This window comes from Dermochelys coriacea, chromosome 6, assembly GCF_009764565.3.
Source record: "Dermochelys coriacea isolate rDerCor1 chromosome 6, rDerCor1.pri.v4, whole genome shotgun sequence".
Classification (NCBI taxonomy): domain Eukaryota; kingdom Metazoa; phylum Chordata; order Testudines; family Dermochelyidae; genus Dermochelys; species Dermochelys coriacea.
In genome coordinates this window covers 53,308,560-53,329,581 of record NC_050073.1, presented here as the reverse complement: position 1 = coordinate 53,329,581, position 21,022 = coordinate 53,308,560, and the positions used below count along the sequence as shown (strand labels likewise).

The 21,022-nt window shown below is 44.7% G+C and overlaps 1 long non-coding RNA gene across 1 annotated transcript; it reads right to left on the bottom strand.

Annotated features, from left to right (window-relative positions):
- Positions 1–1,031: 1,031 nt before the first annotated feature.
- On the bottom strand, positions 1,032–20,701 carry LOC119857683. Its single transcript, XR_005293669.2, has 3 exons — positions 20,111–20,701; positions 19,049–19,111; positions 1,032–1,524 (listed from the first exon to the last, which is right to left on the bottom strand). It is a non-coding gene; the product is annotated as an uncharacterized LOC119857683 (long non-coding RNA).
- Positions 20,702–21,022: the final 321 nt, after the last annotated feature.

Genomic DNA, 21,022 nt, shown 5'->3' with positions numbered 1-21,022 from the left:
CAACAAAAGGACACCAGAATGAGAGCTGCCCTATTGGTAGAGAATCGTGTGACAGTTGCCGTGTGGAAGCTCGTGACTCCAGACTGCCACTGGTCGGTCATGAATCAATTTGGAGTTGGGAAGTTGACCTTTGGGGCTGTATTAATGCAAGTGTGCAGGGCAATTAATCGCATCCTGCTATGAAGGACCATCACTCTGGGAAATGTGCATGAAACAGAGGATGTCTTTGAAGAAATGGGGTTCCTTAACTGTGGAGGGGCAATAGATGGTACACACTTTCCAATTTTGTGATGGAATACATCAATAGGAAGGGGTACTTCTCCATGGTGTTGCAGGTGTTTGTGGATCACCATGGGCATTTCACTGACATCAACGTGGGGTGGTCTGGGAAGGTGCATGACACACGCATCTTCAGCAACCCTGGCCTGTATAGAAAGCTACAAGCAGGGACTTTCTTTCCAGACCAGAAGATTACAGTGGGGGGTGTTGAATAGCTATGGGCATTTCTGGGAAACCTGGTGTATGCCTTACAGCCATGGCTCATGAAACCTTACACAGGAAACCTAGACAGCAGTAAGGAGAGGTTCAATAACAGGCTGAGTAGGTGCTGGATGACAGTTGAATATGCCTTTGGCAGATTAAAAGCATGCTGGCGAGGCCTTTATGGCAGGTTAGACCTCAGCCGCGTGTTGTACGTTGCATAGTCTTTGTGAAGGTAAGGGTGAAAGGTTTGCTCAGGGGTGGAGAGTTGAGGCAGACCACTTGGCTGCTGATTTTGAACAGCCAGATACCAGGGCTATCCGATCAGGTGGGCAATTCAAATCAGGGAGGTTTTGAGGCAACACTTTGAAAATGAGAACTAGTAATGTATATCGCTGTGATGTTATATTACATATAGTTTTCCTAGGAAGCAATGGCGAAATTTAGGGCCTTACATTCCAGTAAGAAAATGATTAAACTGCCTATGTATATATTGGTAGTGCCTGCTATTTCAATTTGTAGGAAACAAATAAAGATGAGTTACTGTTCAAAAACTTTTGCTTTTATTGCACAAGAAACCACTCCCACACCCACATAGCTGTTTGGTGGGAAAGGAGGTACCAGGGAAGGGCAGACTTTCAGACCTGTGTGTAGGTCCAGTTGTCATTTTGAAAGTTGTCCAAGGGGCTGGAGTAGTCCCAGAAAGGACAGTGTTGGTAGAGTTTTTTGGGGGGACACCAAAAAGAGTTCTGAATGTGCTGCGAGGGGAGGGTGAGCATGCATCTGCTCCATCTGCAGCATTAAGGATTTTAGCATCTGCGTTTGCTCCTCCATGACTTTAATCATCCACTCAGTAGCGTCCTTAAACTCCTGATTTTCTTTTCTGTCCTGCCTTTTGGCTTCCTTCCACTCCTAGTGTGCCCTTTTCTGCATTGGAGAAGTGCAGTACCTCCCAGAACATGTCATCTTTGTTCCATCTTGGGCACTTTCTTATCTGGCGGAGACGCTCGGCCGGTGTGTGTGGGGTGTTCCTCAAGGCCACATCTGCCAAAGGAGAAGGAACAATGCACAGAAGCATGATTGTTAAATACACGCACAGCATTTAAACATTTCCGTAAAATACACCTATGGTAATATAACATTCACTTTCTCTCTGAGCCTTGGCAAGCACACATCTCAGCGAACACCCAAAGTATGGTGAGTGTTGGCTGGGGAGGAGTGCTCTACATGGGGAAAAGAGCATTCAGCAAGGATTGCGGTGCAGCTGACTAGGGAAAAAATTCTAAAATTCTCCCATACTTTTCAACAGACGGGGGTCATTGTAGCAGATATCTCACTGCTAAGGGTAAGTAGGGAAGCGAGGGTACATCTACTACACACATGTGGCTTCTGCCATGGTCCCTATGCTGTTCACCTGTGTGCTGCTTTGGATCCTGCACAAATGATTGCTGAATGGCGCAGGAAAGTTTCTTACAATGGGGGAAGGAACAAAGTTGCTCTGCCAAGGAACCTTTGGCAGAGGATTATTGATTACCTGCAGGAAATTTTTTTCCAGAGATCTCTCTGGAGGATTCCTGAGATTTTGATGTGCATCCACACCCAGTTCTGCCGTACTGATTAGCTGCACAGGGAAATGTCCAGCACACAGAAACACAGCCAGCCTTGTAATTTGTATACCCTGAACCCACCTCTGCACTACACAAACCACAGCCACTTACCAGGCATTTCCTCTACTGCTTCTTGCTTGCCAGAGAGCAACTGCTGAGACTGGCTAAACACCTCCGGAGTAGCGAACAGTTCCTGGCTGCCTGTCCCATCAGGTGACCTCTCTGGGAGCTCCACATAGTCTAACTCCACTTCTTCGTCAATGACTTCATCCTCAGAATTAAGTCCTCTTTCTGCCGCATCCAGGCCCGCCAAAGTATCCACAGGGCTCTTGGCAGTGGAAGTGGTGTCACCACGAAGGATAGCATCCAGCTCTTTCTAGAACTGGCAGGTCTTAGATGCAGCACCAGAGTGACGATTTGCCTCTCTTGCCTTATGGACGCCTGCCTCAGCTCCTTTATCTTGGCTCTGCACTGCAGTGTGCCCCGATCATAGACCTTTTTGCACAAGCCTTGAGAAATCTGCCCATAGGTATCAAAATTCCTACAGCTCAAGCATAGCTGGGACTGCACAGCCTCCTCTCCCCATATCCTGAGCAGATCCAGCAGCTCCGCAGTAGTCCAAGTGGGAGAGCATTTGCTGTGATAAGCCACCATGGGAGGATGCAATGAGACCTCTCCATGCCAAGCCAACAGAAAATGGAATTTCAAAAATTCCTGGAGCTTCTAAGGGGGAGGGGTGGTTGGTTGTTTACGTGGCTGCAGAGCAGTGGAGTTCAAACTGCTGATCAGAGTGGTCAGGATGGGCATTGTGGGACACCTCCAGGAGGCCAATTAAAGTGATTAAAATCAAGCGTGGTGTCTACATTGGTACTTTGTTGACAAATTTTGTGCAAAAAGCCTTATGTCTCTCATCACGGTGGCTTTATTTTGTCACCAAAACTGGGCATTTTTGCCACCAAAAGTTGCATCACAGTGGTATATGCATCCACTGTTTTGTTGACAAAAGCTGCCTTTTGTTGACAAAACTCTGTAGTGTAGACAAGGCCTAAGGGAGAGTGCCTTGACAACCTGCCAATTTTAGAAGCCAGGATAAGCCCAAATCTGGAAGTGCGGATATGGAAGTAAACTTTTCATAGTTCCCAGGGTATTTGGATATAGGTTTTTGGTCAATCAATTTCTAGCCTATAGGGACTATGGATTTTAAACTTGCACTGTTTAGCTTTTTTCCAGATAATAAAAAACTGAAGCCCAACCAGTCAGCATACAATTCAAAGGTTAACAGTTACCATTATGATCCAAATTTGTAATCTCATCAGATAACATTATCAGCTTTGTTTGACATCTATGGTTTATGAAAGCATGCTGATTGGTATGAATTATGTTACCATCCTTAAGTTCTTTATTGACTTCATCCTATATTAGCTGTACCTTTTATTTTGCTCAGGATTGATGTCAGGCTAGTCAGCCTATAATGGTCTAAGTCACCCCATTTATACTTTGAAAGTATTAGCCAGTATTATACTTTCTTTCAGTCTTCTGGGACTTCCCACGTTGTCCAAGATTTATTTTAAAAAATTCCTCAAAAAACTCTTAAAACTTTTTGAGCATTATCTGGACTTGCTGATTTTAAATATATTTAATTTTATTAGATGCTGCTTTACATCCTCCTTAATTAATATTTTAATGGAAAATATTTCATCACCACATGATATTTGTATAGAACAGAAATATTTATTGAACACTTTTGCTTTTTCTGCATCATCAATTGTACCATCTCCATCTAATAATGGACCTGTAATATGTTTAAGTTTCCTTTTGTTCTTGATATATTTAAAAAAAATTCAGTGTATTTTCCTTAACCCTGTCCACTCAGTTTCTTTTTATACCTTTAGCTTCCTTTATCAATTACCTGCATTTCTTTATTGCCATCAGCCTCTCCTTTGCTATATATTTTTAAAATTGTTTTCCTATCCCCTCTTAACCAGGATGACTGTTTAACTCAAATAGTCTTTCATGACTGAGGAATTGTGGCTTTTGGAGTATCTAATAAAGTATTCTTAAATAACTCCCAATTTTTCCTCCTTCTAATCAGTTTTGTTCATAATTATTTTTAGTTTTGAGAAATTGTCCCTTTTAAAAGACATCACCAAGTATATGTATTCACTGATTACGTGCATGTTGAAATTTCTCCTAATGAACATATCATTTGTAACTTGGGAGCCTCTAATTTTAAAGTTCAGTGATCAATTCATCTTTATCTGCCAGACTGAGGTCTAATATTGAATTACTCCACGTTGGGTGCAATGAAAGGATAAAGTGTCTGGTTGGACCAGTGAGTTCATGCTTTAGCTTTTCGTGTTAGAACATGTAGGGAAACTCTGCAAAAAAAATAGCTGTGGCAGAGTCTCAGAGCTAAGCTCTACAGATTTGGGCTCATGCCATGAGGCAAAAAAATAGCAGTGTAGAGTTCCTGCTCAGGCTCCTGATATTTTTAGCATGGGGCTCATGAGCCCACATTTGTAGACCCAGGCTCTGAAACTCACTGCTATGTTGTGTGGGTGTGTGCGCGCACACACACACACACACACACACACAAGTAGGGCAAAATGTAAACAGTTGCAGCAAACAACTGGATGTCTTCTTTGTCTTGGCTTCCATAAGATTTAGCTTCAAAAGTAAAGGAATTCCTTTATCCCTGGGACCAGGTGAGATAGACAGATGGAAATGGTCAGAGCCTACCCCACTGACCTCGGTGTGGAAAATTAAATTCCAAATTATGTGACCAGAGTCAGAGCTCACTGCAAAGGGTAAAAAAAGAATGAAGAGCTCTTGCAACACTGTCCCCTATTAAACCAGCACTGGAGAGGACATGAGCCAGCTAAACAAACAAACAAACAAACAAAAAAACCTCTCTTGGGAAGGATTTAGCCAAACTCCAGGACCTGCCACTCTGTGTGTCAGTATCATGAAACATTATCATCTGGACTTTCTTCCATTTTTAGCTCAGTTTGCTCTCTCAAAGAGAAATGAAGAGACAGTGAAATAATGAACGTGTCATTTTGCGTTTTGATGGATGAATCAAAAGTGCCACCATTCTAGGCCAGGGACTCCAGAACTTATCTGACGTTGCTGCACATAGAGAAAGTGGCTGCAGCTCCAGTAGCTTTATGGTAATACAGAATGCGATGCTGGGTTGTGGGTAGCAGCTTCAGAGACTTTAGGGGTTCATGTAGTATATAGTGAGAATATATCTAAAATGTTGTTATACGTTTTAAAATGTTCACTGCACACCACTGTGCATTGGTGTGTCACTGTGTCACTTCATCTCCATACATCACTGTGCCTCCACATGTCACTACACATTCCTATAAATGTGTGATTGCATGTTACTGCAATCCCTCCTTATGCAGCTGTTTGTCATTCTACCCCCGTCTCATTTCATATCTTCAGGGTTTGTAAAAAGGTCACTTGTTAACTTGCACATAGCATGCTTTTGTATTCTACCATCCACAGGGATAGGAGAGCAGGCAGACTTTATAGAGAGGCAGTGCAGTGGTGGAGGTTGGCTCTCCATCCTGGTGTTTCTATAAGAATGCCAGGACAGGCATCAGCAGAAGAAATCCTGTAGCGGTATGTCCATGACATCTTGAGATCAGAAATGTTGGCTATTGACTTGGTCCTTCTCCCATCAGCTCTGTGCTTTCCTGTAGGAATGCTATACCCATTGCAGCTTAGTGTTTAATGCTGTTTTACTTTCTGATATTTTCTGGTTCTTCCACTGAGCAGGCAGGCAGATCAATTTCTCTCTAAGGGTATGTCTTTACTACCCGCCTGATTGGCAGGCAGCGATCGATTCAGCGGGGATCGATTATTGTGTCTAGACTAGACACGATAAATCGACCCAACCCCTCCCAAGCCCCCCACCCCGAGCGCTCTCCCATTGACTCCTATACTCCAACACAGGCAGAGTGGATGGGGGAACAGCAGTAGTCAACTCATTGCGGTGAAGGCACCACGGTAAGTCATCCTAAGTATGTCTACTTCAGCTACGTTATTCACGTAGCTGAAGTTGCATAACTTAGATCGATTTCCCCCCTCCCCACCCCAGTGTAGATCAGGGCTATGACAAGTTCAATCCAAGAGTTTTACAATTGCCCCATTCTCTAGGAAGCCTTTTGCTTTTCAGTGGTATGTGTGGCAAGTTGATGTAAACACGATATGAGGACTGCTCTGTGACAAAGGTGACAACACAGAGAGAGAGAGAAGCACTTTCTAATGCCGAACAAAAAATTTAATTAGGACAAAGAAAACACTATTATTTCTAAAACTGTTCTGTCTCTGTGCTCTCTGTTTCACAACAGAGCTTCTACCTGTCCTGGAGCCTTTGCCAGTTCCTCTTCTGCCTGGCTTCCTGTTATGGATTTTTTTAAAAAGCAATATGCATTCTCACACAGACCTCATAGGAATGTTCCTTTATTATGCTGCAGCTGTAAAGAAGACTCCATTCTATCTTTTCCAAAAGAAACTGAGCTACTCAGTCTACTATCCTCTTCCAACTGCTTCTGAGCACTCAAAATCAGTGTAGTAGAGTTAGTACTGGCTGAGCCAGGCCAAAAACATGAGAGATAACAGACATGCTCAGTACAGGTGGGGTAGCGACATTGGACAAGGCCTGGGTTAGGAAGGGTGGAGAACAAAGACAGCCACAGTATCACCTAGATATTGATTTCAAATGGAGTGCAGTGAAATGGTTAGCAATGCTGGTGAATGTCCAGAGGATGGCAATGAAGGTACTTACAGGTTTGAATGGAAGATAGATATGATGAGAAGTTATATAATGAACTGCCTATCTACTTTTATGGGTCCCTATCTCTGTATTATTTGATTTTCTTGCAAACATTTAATGCATTTATTTATACAACCCCCTGTGGAGGTGGGAAGTGCTATTATCCCCACTGTACAGATGGGGAATGGAGGCACAGAGATTAAGTGATTAAACAGGTAATTGCTCCCAGAGCTACAGAGTCCTAGTCCAGTGCTACATGACCATCCTTTCTAATATGCTATGTGTGCATGCTTGCATGCATACGCTACCACCTAATGGATGGAATCAGAACTGATGGCCTATATGTCAGATTCTACTGATGACAGCAAAAGGAGATTCTCCTTTTACTCAAGTGGCGGGTGCCTTTGCTTTTGGAGCAGGAGGATTGGAGCTGCTGCTGCTGCAAAGCATAATGAAACTGGAGAAGTCCGATGTGGCCATGGATTTGTTACTGTTGTAACATGAATTGTTTTGCATGAAAAGGAGACAGAGCCCTAAACATCTGGCTGAATCATTCAAAATTAGGAAGGGTATAACTAAAAGGGAGCAGTTATGGTCCCTTTTGTGACCCTTCTGGTCGTTCATCGACATTTATAGCAGATTATAATGGGAGCTAATAAAAAGAAATGCTCTTATGTACAATTCTCTTCCCAGGAAGGTCATAAACAGGGGTGTCATTTGCTAGTGGATAAGGGGGGAAGTTGCCCCACCCAGACCTTGTTTCTCCCCCTCCTCCCCCCCCAAACTTTTTATAGGTGTATATGCTCCTCTCCCCTGACTTTTCAAGCTATCACATATAATGTTCTACATTCTGACACAACTTTGCTCCACCCCCTCCTCCCCAAAATTCTGACATGACGCCTTTAGTCAGAGGCTCGAACACTGTGGCTAGATTTTAAAAAGAGCTTGGTATTTTATGACCAATAACAATGCATGTACTTATGCCTTAGGCTAAGAGTAGTCACATAACATGCATCTGGAGAGAGCAACTAACATAGGGCCAGCCTTAAAAATAGGATGAGGGGCCTGTCCAGGGCCAAGGAGGTTCAAAAGAGCACAGCAGGGATGGACCATGGCTGTGGTGATACAGTCCATTTTCAGGAATGCACAGGGAGCTCAGCATTGGTTTTACCTGCACTTCTGAGAATTACTAGGGTTTAGCGCTGGTATAATTCTGACATTGGTGCTCATATGCTGGGTGGGTCCTTGTGTGAGAATTGGGGGGCGGGGGGGGGGAGAAAGAGGAGAGATGTAGTGCTGTCTGTGGTGCTGAAAGTAGTAGGGGTGCTGGGAAGCAGGCAGACAGCAACTGATGAAAATAATACCAGTGAGAGTACCTATGTGCTTTGCCCTCTCAGCACCTTTCATCCCAATGGATTTCCGAGTGCTTTACTCACTATGGGCTCAGCTTACTCACATAAGTAATCTCATCGACTCTAATGGAAGTAGATGTGTGAATAGGTGTTCAACAACACGAATTGAGGGTTGCAAAATTGGGCCTTAACTAAATAAGTCTCGACCCTCTGAGATGAAGGTAAAGGATTTATAGGAATTTATTTCACCAGCTGCAACTAACATGCAAGCCCTTTGGAGTAGCACGCAGCAGCAATTTAACAGTACACATCAGCATTAAACTACAGCTGAGAACAGAAAGTGAGTAAGAATCCAGTATGCAGTTGAAACTATAAGTGGAAGTAGAATGCCATTCCTTGAGCTGGAATTCAGCCAGGATTCTCATGCTTCAAAAAAATAAATCCATGAGCGCTTTGACTCATTGGTCAAGACCTTTCTTGAGCTATTCAAAGGAGTCCAGGGATTTAGTTATACATCTTCCCACGGGCACCCCCAGACATTTTCCTCATGGTACGACAACTGAACCACACTCACCCTGCAGCAGCAGCCCAGCTCCTGTCCTGTGGGGCTGAGCTCAGCTCCCTGCTCTAAACATTGCAACTTGGCACATGGGGTTACAGCACCACTCAGGTTTGGCCTGGTGACCCCTCCATTGTGACAGAGGGGACACCAGGCCAAATTTCAGTGAGTGGTATTCTGAGTGGGTGTGTGGGGTTGCAGTGTCACTCTGGTTTGGCTCAGCCACTGCTCCAAAGGTCACCAGGCCAAACCTGAATGGTGCTTAGAGGTTTTGGGGCCCTCTCAAATATGGGGATGAGGGCAAACTGCCCCTTTTGCCTCCCTTTCTGGGCAGCCTTACCCAAATGTGGTGTCCCTGCCAATGGTACACACTTTGTGTAACGTGTGTACGCCATGACATCTTCCATTAAAACTACTGCAAGAAGTGTGGCTAAATTTCCTGGACTCCTGTGAAAATCTCAATCCTAGATTTTACAATTAACCTGAAAGATGAAACCTCCAGCATGATATCACCCCACTGTTGTTGGTTCAGTCAGAGGAATGACGACTACTCAGTCAACTACACCCCTTTGTGTATCATCTAATCACACTTTAGAAGTCTCCCATCCAAATGTGGTCTCTTTCCCATTCTGCTTAACTTGTGAGACCTGACAGGCTCATGGCTCACAGTGATGTGATAGAAGGTGGCAAATGCTTATGGTTAATTATGTGCACAGCCTTTGCCAGGGGCAGAGAGGTGCAGAAAGTAGAACCTTCTCTGCCACTATAAATGCCTCCATCTCTTCCCCCAACCCCTTTACTCTTGTTCCTTTAGCGTTAATGGAGTGAAACATTGCAATGCCGCCCAATGACAGATACTGTCTGGGGGCTGAGAATCACATACACATGGAAATGGTCCTGTCATTTTCCTTTGTCAGGCAGGCAGCTGGCAACACAGCCTCTCAACAGCCTGGGCATTGTTTCAGAGTGGAGTGGCAGACGGGAGGAACCCCTCTTGTTGAAATGGAAATAAATCCAGATGGCAACACTGAACATTGTTACCCTTCACGTTAAATCAACCAACATGTGTGCCATCCTGAGATGTTAATGTTAGGGAGAGGTTGAGTGAGACACAGGGTTCCACGGACAACACAGGCCTGTCAGTGCAAGAAGAGGCCTCAGTCCCTCACACTACACAGATGCTACTTTTGTACTTCCCGAGCCAGTAATACCATGCTTTGGGTTGGTGAGGGAGTATAACTTAGCCTCTCACACACTGCCACCTGGGTCCAATTCATGGTTCAGTCACACACCGGTCTTGCCCTGTGCAGTATTGAAAATTCACTCACTTCAGGCTTGGAACTCTCAGCTTCAGAGTCAACAAGCTAGTGCTTGAACGTGGTAGGAACTGGAGACCCCTTGCAGCACATTTCTGAATCCTCTGCATCGCACAGAGCCCCCTTTCACTGTGCCTCTCAGCTGCCCCACCCGCTAAGCCCCTTTACCTGGCCTGTTGAGCACCCACTTCCTGCCATTTCAGCCATACCCCCAACATCCACAACGTACTTTCTCTTTTTCAAAAAGAAGGATTCTGGGTGGACTCCTCTTGAAGGTCAAAACAACAGACTGGACTTCTACATAGAGTGCTTCCGCCGATGTGCACGGGCTGAAATTGTAGAAAAGCAGCATCTTTTGCCCCATAACCTCAGCCGTGCTGAACACAATACCATCCACAGCCTCAGAAACAACTCTGACATGATAATCAAAAAGACTGACAAAAGAGGTGCTGTCATCATCATGAATAGATCAGAATATAAACAAGAGGCTGCTAGGCAGCTCTGACACCACTTTCTACAAGCCATTACCCTCTGATCCCACTGAGGGTTACCCAAAGAAAGAAAAGGAGTACTTGTGGCACCTTAGAGACTAACAAATTTATTTGAGCATAAGCTTTCATGAGCTACAGCTCACTTCATCGGATGCATTTGGTGGAAAAATGCATCCGATGAAGTGAGCTGTAGCTCACGAAAGCTTATGCTCAAATAAATTTGTTAGTCTCTAAGGTGCCACAAGTACTCCTTTTCTTTTTGTGAATACAGACTAACATGGCTGCTACTCTGAAACCTGTCAAAAGAAACTACAGCATTTGCTCAAGAAACTCCCTGAAGAAGCACAAGAACAAATCTGCACAGACACACCCCTAGAACCCCGACCTGGGGTATTCTATCTGCTACCCAAATTCCATGAGCCTGGAAATCCTGGATGCCCCATCATCTCAGCATTGGCACCATGACAGCAGGATTGTCTGCCTATGTAGATTCCCTCCTCAGGCCCTACGCTACCAGCACTCCCAGCTATCTTCGAGACACCACTGACTTCCTGAGGAAACTACAATCCATCGGTGATCTTCCTGAAAACACCATCCTGGCCACTATGGATGTAAAATCCCTCCACACCAACATTCCACACAAAGATGGACTGCAAGCCATCAAGAACTGTACCCCCGATAATGTCACAGCAAACCTGTTGGCTGAACTTTGTGACTTTGTCCTCACCCATAACTATTTCACATTTGAGGACAATGTATACCTTCAAATCAGCAGCACTGCTATGGGTACCCGCATGGCCCCACAGTATGCCAACATTTTTATGGCTGACTTAGAACAACGCTTCCTCAGTTCTTGTCCCCTAATGCCCCTACTCTACTTGCGCTACACTGATGACATCATCATCATCTGGACCCATGGAAAAGAAGCCCTTGAGGAATTCTACCATGATTTCAACAATTTCCTCAACCTCAGCCTGGACCAGTCCACACAAGAGATCCACTTCCTGGACACTACGGTGCTACTAAGTGATGGTCACATAACCATCACTCTATACCGGAAACCTACTGACCGCTATGCCCACTTACATGCCTCCAGCTTTCATCCAGACCACACCACACGATCCATAGTCTACAGCCAAGCTCTACAATACAACTGCATTTGCTCCAACCCCTCAGACAGAGACAAACACCTACAAGATCTCTATCAAGCGTTCTTACAACTACAATACCCACCTGCTGAAGTGAAGAAACAGATTGACAGAGCCAGAAAAGAAGTCACCTGCTACAGGACAGGCCCCACAAAGAAAACAACAGACCGCCACTAGCCATCACCTTCAGCCTCCAACTAAAACCTCTCTAACGCATCATCAGGGATCTACAACCTATCCTGAAGGATGACCCATCACTCTCACAGATCTTGGGAGACAGGCCAGTCCTTGCTTACAGACAGCCCCCCCCAACCTGAAGCAAATACCAGCAACCACACACCACACAACGAACACACTAACCCAGGAACCTATCCTTGCAACAAAGCCCGTTGCCAACTCTGTCCACATATCTATTCAGAGGACACCATCATAGGGCCTAATCACATCAGCCACACTATCAGAGGCTCGTTCACCTGCACATCTACCAATGTGATATATGCCATCATGTGCCAGCAATGCCCCTCTGCCATGTACATTGACCAAACAGGACAGTCTCTACATAAAAGACTAAATGGACACAAATCAGACATCAAGAATTATAACATTCAAAAGCCAGTCCGAGAACACTTCAATCTCTTTGGTCACTCGATTACAGACCTAAAAGTGGCAATTCTTCAACAAGAAAAACTTCAAAAACAGACTCCAATGAGAGACTGCTGAATTGGAATTAATATGCAAACTGGATACAATTAACTTAGGCTTGAATAAAGACTGGGAATGGATGGGTCATTACACAAAGTAAAACTATTTCCCCATGTTTATTCCCCTACCCCACCACTGTTCCTCAGACGTTCTTGTCAACTGCTGGAAATGGCCCATCTTGATTACCACTACAAGAGGTTCCCCCCCCGCACCGGCTTTCCTGCTGGCAATAGCTCACCTTACCTGATCTCTCTCCTTACAGTGTGTATGGTAACACCCATTGTTTCATGTTCTCTGTGTATACAAGTCTCACCACTGTATTTTCCACTGAATGCATCCGATGAAGTGAGCTGTAGCTCACGAAAGCTTATGCTCAAATAAATTTGTTAGTCTCTAAGGTGCCACAAGTACTCCTTTTCTTTATACACCAGCCTTTCTCTCTGTTTTTCTAAGATTGCCCATCACTGATGTCTGAGCACCTCTGGCCATCCCCACCTCATTATGGGTTTACCCCCTGGCTGTCTTCTGTCCTTTAGAGACAGAAATATATTCTTTCTTGCAATAGCTGGATTAATCTCTAAGCATGTACTGACTGAGGCTGTTCCTCCCAGAATCCTGGTCAGTCTCTTGAATATACACAGCTGTGGGGTTTATTTGAGTAATTAACAAAACTAATTAACAAGCAGGACCCTATGGGAAGCATGTACACAGACTGCTTCCAGAACCTTTGTCTCTCATGCCCAAAGCTGCAATTGTGTGTATGTGTATCAGGGTACTACAGAGGGACACATGCAGTATATGCTACCCCCCATCTAACTTCTTGTACTGATCACACATAAGCAGCAGAACTGCATCTGTGTTAGAAAGGATTTCTTTCCCATCTCAACTCCTCTGCTTTTCATCTTTTTAATCACAGGGTTTGTTAGTTACATACTGTATTGACCAGGCAGCTGCCAGCAGCTCAATAATATCCCCACCAACATTGGAACAATTAACCAGTTCCTCTCTATTCTATATGTCCCGGTTGCCACCACACGTAAAATATTGGGACAGATCCTCCTCTCACTTGCACTGGGGAAAATCAGGAGTAACTCCTTGAAGTCAACAGAGTTACCCTGGTGTAGGTGGAAGGAGAAGCAGACCCACTTTGTTCACTGCGGGGCACCTCATTACCAGAAAGATATTGACAAATTGGAGAGAGTTTAGAGAAAAGCTACAAAAACATTTCAGAGATGGACTTAAGAGGCTAGATGAAAAGAGAGAAAGCTGAAAAGCTTCTAAGTAGGGATATAACAACAGTCTGCAAATACCAGGGAGAGAGTGGAAGCATTTAGCTAAGTAGGGCGGGGGGATGTATAGCAGGGGATGATGGTTTGAAATTAAGAAGGGGGAAATTTAGGAAAAACCTCTTGGCAGTGAGAGTCTTTTAGGGTTAAGGATGGAAACCCTGTTGCTATTCCAAATTAGATTGGACAAAGCACTAGAAAAATGTGCAGGAGGAGACAATCCTCTCCCTGGTGTGGCCAGCGAGATGGATCAGAAGAGACCTACGGGAGCTTTTCCATTGCTAGAATCTGATTTTCAATCAAGGATGGCTGTAGCTTAAGCAGGTCATTCAACGAAAACTGTACGGTGCAGCTGCGGGACTTCCTCTGAGGAAGGGCTGGAACGAGCCATTTCCAACCCAGACCACTCATGTAAATCAATCTTTAATTGAGTTCTACACAGTATAACACTTCCACTGCCTTGAAAAGCCTTCTTTCGGAAACTAAAGGCTGAGACCCCTCAAGGGTCCCAGGATGCACTGTGGTGTTTATACCTTTCATAGGATGTACTCTTTCCTTAAGAGCCAACCACACAGTTTCACTGGCTGGGAACATGGCTTTTGGACTGCGTGCCATGGCTGGCTGCACCCCCCCTCCAGCTCAGGGAAGAGGAAGAGGAGGTTGTTAATGGAAAAAGCCTTTAAAAAATGTTCCTTAACATGCCTGATTTTAGGTGTTCAAATCTGATTAGCATTTCATTCTGTGCTGGCTGGGCATTGATTAGCAATTTCAGAAAGATATGTGGGGAAAAAAAAATCAGGCTGCTCATGAAGGTAAATCGAACCCTGCTGAGCCTGTGATTACACATCTATCTAGTATCCTTTAACAGCCATCACAAGATGCTTCTCCACATCTAGCAATTCTCTGCTACTTGCTCCCTCTCGTCTGCATCAAAGGTTCACTGAGAAATAGAGTGGTTGCTGTTTTCCAGGGACAGAGTGGAAAGGGAATGAATGCGTATGCATCCATCTGTCCTTTAAAAAAAAAAAAAAAAAAAAAAAAGAGGCTCACTGCGCAAGTTCCAGCACAGTTAGATGGAGTGGAAATAAAATTTGCCTCTGCAACAAGAAGGAATGGCAGGCAGGTCTAGCTATGGCTAGGACAGTCAGTGCTTAGCAAAGTATGCTGGGGATCTGGATCAGGGGAACAGAATCACAGGAACTTGTGTTGATATTTGGTTGTCAGTGTTAGCTCAGGGTTTTGGTTTTAGCAGAAAAATAGACAATACATGAATATAATAATCAGGTGTTGATTAGAAATGGGAAGTATGGGGGCAGCAAGGAATGACACAGGATGAGTTATATACTTTCCTGGCTTCACTCTCCATACTCACAATTAATCTGCCACCCCTTTACTACCCATACATAATCTGCCCTCCTGCCCCACAACCAGTACACAATCCCTTAACCTCCCCATGTCTCCCTGTGAATGATTCTTTTCATCCCTGAGTACCATCTTGCAGCTGGGTGCCCTACCGCCCAGGTTACCATCCCACTGCCCTTCTCAGGCCCCTAAGGATGCCACAACAGGCTGTCTTGCCTCACTAATACACTGTGTTAAGCCCAACAGTCCTCTCTTTCTGTGGTTTTTCCCCTGTCCGGTATTGAGACACAAACAGACGTGGTTTTGTCTAGTATCACACAGGAAAGATGCCATTTTGAAGAGTGCACCGCTCCACCAGTGTGACCCCCTGCACACAGTGCATGGGAGGTCGGGCTGGCAGGGTCACACAGGCGAGGGTGGGCCTATACTGTTCCTGGGAGCAGCAGCATGTCCAGTATTCTGGGGATATGTCAGTGGCCACCTCAGTAACACCCTCTTGGTGGCCAGATTATTACAAAAAAGTGCAAATAATCCATAACAGAAGTTCCAAAATATAGTCCATTGATCACCCCCATGCATATAGCCCTTAAAATCTTATACATTGACATAGCAGATACCACACTCTGGTGTCTTCTACCACATCCAGGCTCTTCTAGAAGAAGGACAAGAAGAGGCCCTAAGGACAGCCACCCCCAGCCCTTCCACCTGGAATTTAACCCCAGTCTTCTCAGCATGAACCCACCCAGTCCCTCTGCAGGAAGTATTCTTACTAGGGAAGCATCCGTAACTCCCCCTGTTCTGTCAGCCCTCATCTCAGACAGGTCCCTGTTCTCCTGACCCTTTCATTGTTCTCATGGCCCTTAGCCCTCTCCAGCCCTCTGGCTCCAGCTCACCAACATGGAGACATCAGTGTTACCGCCCTCTACTGTTCCCCAGCATTCAGTCCTTTCCAGCCCTCAGCTCCAACCTCTCCAGCTTGGAAGTCAGCAGGAAACTCCCTCTACTGCTTTGCTGCTCTCCTGCCTTCAGACCTCCAGCTTGGGAAGGTCAGTCAGCAAACCCCTCTTCAGCCTTCCACCAAGAACCTCCTTTATTGCCTCAGACTGCCCCACTTTCTTAATTGGACAAATTGGGAGCACCTGTTCTGGCACGTGGCACTGGACCTCCTTCATTTAAAGAGCTCGGCCACCCTGTGACACTCCTGCAGGAGTAGCGTCAGGTAATGGCATCATCTAAAACTTTTACCTGCCAAGGGAATGCTGCTAATCTGACATCCTTCTCCCTGTCCAGGAATACCAAACAACAGAGAACTCTGATCAACGGACCCAGCTATGGATCCCCCCTCAGACACCAAACTAGAAAAGAGATTGAAAGGAAACCCCATATACAAACACTCTGTCAGAACTGTGGTGTTGGAAATCCAGCTCTCATTACTATGGTTTGAGCCTCTCTCTTGTTTCAAATGAGACAAACAAATTGGGGGAGTCTGATATAGGAGAAAGTGGACTGAGGAGCAGGGGATGCCAAGAAAGAGTGAGCTCCACACTGTGAGGCCCACTGTACCATATGCACTAAGACAGCCGTTCTCCAGCTTTATTCGTTCACATACCACCATCTTAAGAAATTGATGTTTGAAGTGCCCCAGACAAATCTCTCCTTTCTATGCACATTTATTTTAGGTCTTAATGAGCATTTCTAAACGCTAAAGTAAAATAAATGCCTACGTTTGAATACAACATTGTTTTTAAAACAGTAGGCGTTTGGACCATGAACAAAAAAAACACAATGAAGCAACGATTATTATTAAAGTCTTTCCTATTACTCAAATTACAAGAAATAATTGTATGTCAAATGATGTCTTGATATATTTCAGTATGCCCTGAACTACATCACTGGTATGACTTTTTAACTCATCTACTTTAAATTTGAAGCTCCTGCTAATTGTTATCTGAGCCAAAGTTTGTCATGCTTACCTTTTTACAAAATTTAAATCAAGAACAATACAAAACATTTTGAGTAGCTCTCAGAGAAAACAAGAGCGTGCCATTAATAAGTTTGCTTTATGTCAGCTGGGTTATGGGTGAGCTTGAGCTGAAGGTCCGGTTCTGCATTGAGGTTCATCCTTGATCAATTCTTCTCCATGTCCACCATGGCAAGGCAAAAAGGAATGGTCTTAATCTGCATCAAGGGGGATTTATATTGGATATTAGGAAAAACTTTCTATCTGTAAGGATAGTTAAGCACTGGAATAGGTTACCTAGAGAGGAATCCCCATCACTGGGGGTTTTTAAGAACAGGTTAGACAAACATGTGCCAGGGATGGTCTAGGTATATTTAATCCTTCCTCAGAGTGGGGGGATGGAGTAGATGACCTCTTGAGGTCCCTTCCAACCCTACATTTCTATGATTCCATTTGTGTCTAATGGTGATTGAGGCAGGAAAAATCAGTCTAGCTGAGGTATGTAGTGCTGAAGGGCACAAAAAATTTCAAAGCTCCGTCCAGTATCAGGCTAAACTCCTCTTTTCTTAACCAAAAATCACAGAGTTGCATTTTGTCGAATTCAAGCTTGATTTCACCATCACATGACAGTTCAGTCATCTCTTCCTTTCCCTTTGCCGAGAAGTCAATTGACAGGGTGTCTTCTATTGGAAATAGATTTTGTTTGTTGGGAAAGTATTCGTTAAACCTGGGAACCAAATTCAGGCAATGTTCTTTTATGTCAGCAATGAGATCAAGATGAATTTTCAATTCATTTCCAGCAAGGAAACTCTGAGGTTGGGAGCGATTGGCAATTTCCCTTTTCTTCTTTCTGAGCTACAAAACTGCAGTTTCTTTATCGTTGCCCTTGTTTTGGCAAGAACATTAAAAGGTGTCATTGTCAGTCCCTGTAAGCCAGCATTCAGTTCATTGAGAAGTGAGAACAAATCAGCGAAACAGGCTAGATCTTGACAACCACAGCTCATCCGCAAAGCAATCAGCACTGTCAAAACTAAAATCACTACGGAAAACTTTCAGAGTAGCAGCCGTGTTAGTCTATATTCGCAAAAAAGAAAAGGAGTACTTGTGGCACCTTAGAGACTAACAAATTTATTTGAGCATAAGCTTTCGTGAGCTACAGCTCACTTCATCGGATGCATTTAGTTAGTCTCTAAGGTGCCACAAGTACTCCTTTTCTTTTTTAAGAAAAACTTGTACCTCAGAACAGCTGTTCAAAGAGACAAGTCAACACCTTCCCACATCCCACAGGGATGTCATCTCAGAAAAATATGGGGGTGGGGCAAATTTGTATCAGCATATAGGATGTTATATATGATTATATTACATCCTGAAAAGGCAGGGGATGAGGGGCAAGGGAAAATGCAGAATACATAATGGAGCATGCAGACCTATGAAAAGTCAATGAGGGGGGCACCAAAGTCTGAGGGGGGCAACTGCCCTTTGTCCCATAACAAATGATTCCTTGTCCCACATGATCACAATCTCACTTCTACATGGAGAAGAAATTCTTGATGATCACTTCCCATATCATTGCACAAATGGAAAACAAGTCTGAGTTCAATGCTTGTGCTTAAATAGAACTGACCACCTCTATAGTCTGATCCAGAATGATGTTTAGATTGATAGGCTTTTTTTTTTTAATTAATTCCTTGAAATGATTATTGCAGAGAGAGAATGTAGATTAGGCACGGCCACTTAAATTTTTGCCAAAACACCTCCAAATTTCCCATTTGTTGCGCATGATCTGTTGTAGCACACACCAATGCAGCTTTGCCATTCTACATAATTTGCTGCGATAAGCTCATTCAAAATTTCCTCTGCCATTGTGCACCTTGATAGAGCCTCCTAAAACAAGAACTTTTCTTTAACTGTCATTTCTGATTCAATCCTTTCACATATGTATATAGCTAAGCAAAATTTGTGATATCAGTACTTTAATATATCCAATTAAAGAACTTACTCTGCACTGTCGATGAGCCTTTCCTTTCCTTGAGAAACCATGTCTAGAATTCTTCTTGACACCCTGTTGTTAGATAAAGAAACAACACCAAGCTGGTTTGCATCTTTATCCCGAAGAATCAACAACACAATGTCTTTTGCTGCAGGTAACCCATGAGCCTCACCAATTTTCTGAGGTTTCCCAGTTTGAGCAATCGTCAAGCGTACATGGTGTGACACTTCTAGGGCCTTCACATTAATGCTAGTGAGAACATTTTGGGGTTTTTTGCTGTCTTTCAGTTCACTTAGCTTTCTCCTTAAAAATATAGTGGTTTGTCTTTTAAAAGACCTGTGCTTTGCATTAAGGTGATGCTGAAGTAGGGAAGGTCTCACTGCATGATTGGATAACAGTTCCTAGCAAATAACCCACTGAGGCACAGCTTCAGTTTTTTTTCCATTATGCAAAGTAAATCTAAACAATGAGTAGCTGGGATCACACCATCTAACAACTTTGTGCTGTTTATTACTTGTAGCTGGAAGACAACCAGCAGTGCCTGAAATCGTTTCAGTTTTTTTTCCCCCCACTTACGTCTGATTCACAGTACTGCATATTTCATCAAGAGGTCTTTGTTGAATTTCTCTCTGTTTTCTTTTGAAGCTACCCCTAGTTAGCCACTTATCTGTAGCTGAATTCACAGTTATAGTCACAAATACAGAACTTTCACAATCATGTGCAAACTGAAACAAGTGGTACCAAAGTATTCAGATGAGCAGGCTGAAGGGGGATGAGGATTTCTGAGCACACACAAGCTCCTTGTGTTTAGCCAAGGCCTGAGCCATATCCAGGGAATATGCCTGCCTGGCTAAGGTGGCCTGGTGGTGGAGATTTGTAAGGGGAAAATTAGAAGGGAGCCTGGCTGGATGAGTATGGTTGGGAGGACTAGAGGATGTGGGACTGGAGGGTAGGGGTTCTAAGGAGCGCTGGAGGGCTCTGGGGTAGTCTCTGTGTGAAAGGACTGGGGAGAGGGTCAGATGGGGGTGGTAGAGAGGTGAGGGAGCCTTGGCTGGAAGTGAGGGAGTTTACCTTAGCATCAGGGCAGCTTCGACTACAGGGGGCCTCTTGCTCCTCAGCAGCTCTAGCCCTCTCCCAAGCAGGGTCCTTGGATACTGGGCCAACTGCACAGCCTGCCCCGGGCTAGGAAGAGGCTCAGATTGCAGCCAGTCACTGCTCTGCTGCTGAAGAGCCAGGTGGTTCTCCTTAGTCCAGTAGCCAGGCTTTTATCCACTGGATCCAGCTGACCCCTTCCCCCCACAACCAATTTCCAGAGACAGGAGGGAATTCCCTAGGTGCCTTCTGCCTCTCGGCCCTGCAGGGGCCAGGATGTAGCCACTGTGGGGCAGGGAGTGCAGGGAGAGCTTCTGCTCTGCAACATCTTCTTGTGGAAGGCCGGTGGGGGGTGTTGGTCTCAGGACTCCCTGAGGCTGCAGGTTTTAAATTCACTGAGACCCAGCCCATATGCATGTATCTTTTCAGATAAGAGGAACTCTGGTGAAGCGATATGGAACTTGATGAGTTCCCTCAGTGCTCAAGCTATATAGCTCAGTGAAGACTGAAAGCTAGGCCTTGCAGAAAGCCAGCTGGCTGTACACCAGATGAGAATACATCTGCACCACCAGTGCACAACATCGGTATGTCCTTCTCCATTAAGGGCTGACAGTGGCCAAGAGAGCACATCTTGCTTCATAGGCATTTTCCAGCATGCTGCAGTGCACGTGACAACAGCTTGTTGGAAACAGAGAGACTTTTTTAGCATTTCCAACAAGTTCCTGGACTATCAGAGGTACATGTACCACAGTTTGGGAGCCCCTGCTCTAAGACATGGCTCCACAGCTTGGCCAGCTGATGAGCACTGAGAGGCACTGCCGGCCCTCCCCAGGGGATTGAGCAGGTTGATTCCATTGAACCCCAAGCCTTGCTAGCCTGGGGGTAAGGAGC